The following is a 6000-nucleotide window of genomic DNA, read 5'->3' on the forward strand; positions in this document are numbered from 1 at the left end:
GCTTTGGTATGCTAATAGGCACCAGGAATAGCCTATTGTCCTTTCTGCCAGTGATGAGTGGGGATGGCTTCATTTGGTAGAGAGGGGAACAGGCTTCACAGGGGCCTGAGGGCTGCCGGCTTTGTTTAACCACCAAAAATCCTTCTGTAGACCAGGACTGCCTTTTGGAGTTTGGGGGGACTGAAGTTTCCTCTGGATAGGAATTATTGACTTTTGTAAGCCTCGGGTTTTTTTCCCACTGGGGAATAGGGCTACTGTGTAAGGAGGATGAGTCAGATGAGCAGGCTCTGGGCTGGGTGCATCCTAGGAACTCCTGGTTCTACAGGATCCTAGGGATAGGTGACACTGCAATCCTCATCCGAGGGCGGATGCAATCAATACCCTGGCCCGCTGTGCCAAGAGGCAAGCTGCTACATGCGAAGTCAAGATCAATGGCTTACAATCTAGAAAACCTAGATATTTAGCCAGTCATGCTTGCACATACCTGTAATCCTAGCATTCCAGAGTTGAGGCAGGAGAATGATAAGTTCGAAGCCAACCTGGGGTATACGAAAAGATTTTCTATGTTTGTTTGCTTGCTTTGTTTTGTTTTGTTTTGTTTTGTTTTGTTTTGTTTTGTTAGAAACAAGGTCTCACTATGTAGCTCTGGCTGTCCTGGAACTCACTGTGTTGACCAGGCTGGCCTCAAACTTAAGGAGCTCTACCTGTGTCTGTCTCTCAAGTGCTGGATTAAAGGTGTGAGAACCTTTCTTTAAAAATCAAAAAGAAGGGGCTGGAGAGGTGGCTCAGCCGTTAAGAGCACTGCCTGCTCTTCCAGAGGCCCTGAGTTCAAATCCCAGCAACCACATGGTGGCTCACAACCATCTGTAATGGGACCTGATGCCCTCCTCTGGTGTGGTGAACTCACAGACATAAAAATAAATACATAAATCTTTAAAAGAAGTGAAATAAAATAAAGGTGGCTTGGCAGGTAAAAATACTTGCCTCTAAGCCTGACCTAAATTCACTTCCTGGGATGCACGTGATGGACAGAGAGAACAATACCCACAAGTTGTCCTTTGACCTATACATGTGAACCATGACACATGTACACCCGTGTACACACATGTACACATACGCACATACATCGGCGTCTAAAAATCAAAGGGAGGGAGGGGCTGGGGGTGTAGCTCAGTTGGTAGAGTGCTTGCCTGGCGTGCAAGAAGCCCTGGGTTCTACCCCCAGCACTTCATAAACCCAACGTCTTAATTTTCTTTTCCTGTGGCTGTGATATTACATCTTGACAAAAGCAACCTAGGAACCTACATGCTCCTATTTGGATCCTTGGTCCTTACCTGGTGGCATTATTTGGGGAAGCCTGTGGAACGTTTAAAAGGTGAGGCATGGGTGGAGGAAGTGGGTCACGAAGGTCAGGCTTTTGAGAGTTACGGACCAATCCTGAGTTCCGCCTGGGAGTTGCCTACGCCCCTAACACCTACCACCAGGAGTACCATCAAAGTCGTCCCTGCCACGATGGACTGAAAGTGCCTGAAACCAAGAGACACAGCAAAACCCTCTTCCCTGGGGTCGCTTTTGTCAAGTATTTGGGTAGCAGAGATGTAAAAGGCTCTCTCCATGACTGCCATCCTTGGCCACTGGACACCATAGAGCTTTAAAGAGCCCCAAAGACAGCAGTTCCCTGAAAAGCTGTGTATGGGCCATAACTGGGTCTCAAGTACCAGCTGCCTCAACTCTCTCGCAGGAATGAGATCCCTCCTTAGTCTGGGTGCTTGAGATGATGTCCCTTCCCCCACTTCACGTAAGGACTGCTGTGGGCATGTGACCAAACAAGAGAGCTGTTGGTGGGTGGGGAGGGGAGAAATGGGAAACGGCATCGCACGTGCAATGCTCAGGGTCCTTGGGTCTCAAGAAGGACCATGAAGTGGGTCAGAGGAAGAAATCAGCTCAGCCTGTTCCCTCTGCCTGCCTCTTTGATTGTGCAGTGCTGCTATCGGTTAACTTCAATGGTGAACTTGGCAGAAGCTAAAACCACCTGGGAAGAGAGTCCCATTGAGAGATCAGGAATACATGGGAACCTGGAACCCCAGCCCCCCCAGGCCAGTAAGAGACTGTATCTCAAAAAACAAGGTGGATATCTGGACAGTGGTGGTACACATCTTTAATCGCACTCTCAGGAGGCAGAGGCAGGGGGATCTCTGTGAGTTTGAGACCAGGGTGGTTCTCGGAACAAGTTCCAGGCCAGCCAGAGCTACACAGAGAAACCCTGTCTCAGGAAAACAAACAACCAGCGAAAAGGTGGCTAGATTCTGAGAGATGATGGCTGAGGTTGGCCTCTGGCCTCTGAATGCATGCACAGACTCACGAACACACAGGTGCCCCTTAACAAGAGGGAGGGAGAGCAGAGAGAAACAGAGTCAACTGTGCTCATGGCAGGGAAGATGTTCAACGAGCAGCCAGAAAGCACAGAGCCTGCAGCCTCTTTGAAAACAGCTGGGCAGTTTGTAGAAAACGATATAGACATTATCAGATGTAATACACATTATCATGGATATATGTGTGTAGGTATATATATTCATGAAATTACATACATGCACATGCACATACATGAAATAATCTAAACAGTAATGTCCGCAGGAGTTCCATGCATAATTGCTGGCAAACATTGGACCATCCTTCATGTCTCTCAACTAAGGAAGGGCAAGCAGTATTCACACCCAGCAAGGAGGGTGATTGCCAAAGCCCACTGAGGGTGGTTAACAACACATCATGGGAAACGAAAGGTGCTGTAATCAGGGGTTTCAAACGAACAGTATCAGTCTGGTTTGCTATTTGATGGGGTTTTGTTTTTGCAGTGCTGGGAACAGAACCCAGAGTCCTACGTGCTAGGTAAGCACTCTGCCACTGGGCCACACTCCCAGTCCCTCACTGGGGGATTCTAGGCAGGGGCCTTTCCTGGGAGCCTGATCCTCCAGCTCTGATCCTGGTCTGTCTGTCTTTCTGTCTTTCTGTCTTTCTGTCTTTCTGTCTTTCTTTCTTTCTTTTCTTTTCTCTTTTCTTTTCTTTTTGTTGTTGTTGTTGGTTTTTGTTTTTTTTTTTTTTGAGACAGGGTTTCTCTGTGTAGCCCTGGCTGTCCTGGAACTCACTTTGCAGACCAGGCTGGCCTCGAACTCAGAAATCCGCCTGCCTCTGCCTCCTGAGTGCTGGGATTAAAGGTGTGCACCACCACCGCCTGGCTCAGATCCTGTTCTTTATTTTTAAATATTTTACTTATCTAGTTTATGTGTGTGAGTACACTGTTGCTGCCTTCAGACACACCAGAAGAGGGCATCAAACCCCATCACAAATAAAGATGGTCATAAATTCAAGGTCAGCCTGGGGTCTGTAGTAAGTTATCAATATGGCCAGAGCTACACACACAGCAAGTTTTGTAAAGAGTTTTTTTGTTTGTTTGTTTTTGTTTTTGTTTTGTTTTTTAAAGATGATTGCAACAAATTGATAACAAACTGATTGGCCAAGAAAAAGGGGAAGGACAGGGCCAAAGCAGGCTGGGAAGAGGGAGGAAGGCTTCCTGGAGGTGGTGACCTTAATCTGAGCCTGGCAAAGGACAGAGTATGTGGTTTGAGAGGGGTTAAGAGGTGACAAGAGAGTTCCATGAAGCAGGAACAGCAGGCATGTCACACCCTGGGAAGGGACTCACCGGGGCTGGAATGAAGGGTGTCTGTAGCCAAGGCATGCCATTCAGTAAACCAGACCTTGGATTCTGCAGGGTCTGTAGAACCTTGCTAAGGCAATCGGGAGCTACAGCAGTCTTAGAGCAGATTGACACACTGAACAGAATTCAACTTAGAAAGAATTCTGTAAAGAGAAAGGAGGGTGCCAGTCATGCAGTAAGCAGCAAACATGAACCTGATGCCAGCTGGATACAGGGCACTGTTCCAGAAGCTGAGATCTGAAAAATGGACACAGACGCGAGGTGTGGTGGCATAAACCTATAACCCAGCAGTTTCGAAGCTGAGTCAGGGCCATAGGCTGAGTTCAGAGTGAGTCTGGACCATAGAGAGTCGGGGAAGGGGAAAGAGGTTGGGGAGATGGCTCAGTTAGTGATGTGCTTGCTATGCAAGCATGAGGATGTGAGTTCAAATCTCCAGAGCCCATTAAAAGCTGGGTATGGCAACCTGTTCTAAGGCAGGTGAGATAGGAGACTCTTGGTGGCTTGCTGAATAGCCATTCTAGCAGAATTGGTGAGTTCCAGGTACAGTAAGAGACCCTTGTCTCAAAATAAAATAAATAAATAAATAAATAAATAAATAAATAAATAAATAAATAAAGTGGAAAGGGATTGAGTAAGATACTCGGTGTGGGGGCTGAAGAGATGGCTCAATGGTTAAGAGCACTGACTACTCTTCCAGAGGTCCTGAGTTCAGTTCCTAGCAACCACACAGTGGCTCACAACCATCTGTAATGGGATCCAATGCTCTCTTCTGGTGTGCATGAAGACAGCTACAGCGTACTCATATAAATAAATAAGCTTTAAATTAATGTGGACCTCTGATCTCCACAAGTACACACATGCATACACACAGGTATATATTCACTACATATACCCACAAAAGACAGAAAGGTGCACACACGCACACACACACAGAGGGCAAGGGCGGGGGGTGGGGGGGGGAGAGACTAGCCCTATAGCTCTTCCATTCTGTCAGGGAAGACAGACCATAACAAGGAAACTCATACATGAGATACTTATCTCAGGTGAATACAGTGCATGACGGAGGATGATGGCACCACGCCATCAAGGCTACTGGACAAGATGCCATTTGTCAATCACTGAGCAGCAGGAGGCAGCTGACCCAAGGTCTGGTAGAACACCTTGGGGCATTGCACCTCCCTCCTCCAGCCCTCCCGGCTGGGGTGAATAACAGCATCAGCCCAAAGCAGAGGGACCGCCTGAGTCAGAACCAGAAAGTTTCCTCTTGGCACTGAAGTTCGTGGCTATTGCCATCATAAACAGAGCCCGTGTTGACCCAATTACATGGGCTCCAGGACGCACCTGGAAAAGCAAACCTGGCTTTCAGATTTAAACCACACAACCCAAAACCAGAGTTTAGTTGGCAAAGCAACTCCCCCTCCACCCTCTCTGCTAGCAGGGTTACCCCCTTCCCTGGTCCCTCAGTCAGGACCTTCCTGGGATGTCACCACCAGTGTCTACAGGAGACATTTCATTATGAATTGAGCCTCTGAGTCAGGTCTAATGTGACTGCCAGCCCACCCACCGTGCCCACTGGGGCATGATGAAATGGAAGCCAGATGTAAGATCACCAGGCAGATGAGGGAAAGGGGTGTTATTTGATGGTAAGCTGGGCATGCTCAGAGCTGTATCCACACATCACCTTGCACTCCTGTAATGGTTTTCTAACCGGAAGAATCACAATCACACACCTCCAAAACACTTATTTGTTGAGATATATGGGCTCTACCATGTTTGGGTTTTCAATAAAATCACCTTCCTGTGTTTGGGGCATCCATCCATCAGAGGACACACCTGGCTAAGGCAGAAGTCAGACTCTTGCTTTCCCAACTCCCGTGCAGCTGAGATAGCAATGCTCACTTTGCTCCATCACTCAGAGGCACTGGCGCTAGGTTCCTGCTCAGAAGCCAGGAAGAGAAGCAAGCATAAGAAGGAACACATCTGGAGAAGGTAGGGCAGAGCCGCCTGTCATCTGGAGAGGACAGTAGGACCAAAGGTGATGGCATCCTTAGACCTCCAGAACCTGCCTGGCACCTGTTTTCTTTTTTGAGATGGTGTATCTTATATCTGAGGCTAATTCCCATCTGTAGTCCAAGATCCCCTCTGCTTCCACCTCCCAAGTGCTGGGATCACAGTTTCAACCATCACATATGGTTTTGATGAGTCGCTGGGGATTAACTCAAGGGCTTTGCACATACTAAAGCCATTGTTCTGCCAAGGGAATTACAGACTGGGTCATTGTTATCTTC

The sequence above is a fragment of the Mus caroli genome, unplaced genomic scaffold (assembly GCF_978045245.1).
Source record: "Mus caroli unplaced genomic scaffold, Mus_caroli_1 scaffold_10, whole genome shotgun sequence".
Classification (NCBI taxonomy): Eukaryota; Metazoa; Chordata; class Mammalia; order Rodentia; family Muridae; genus Mus; species Mus caroli.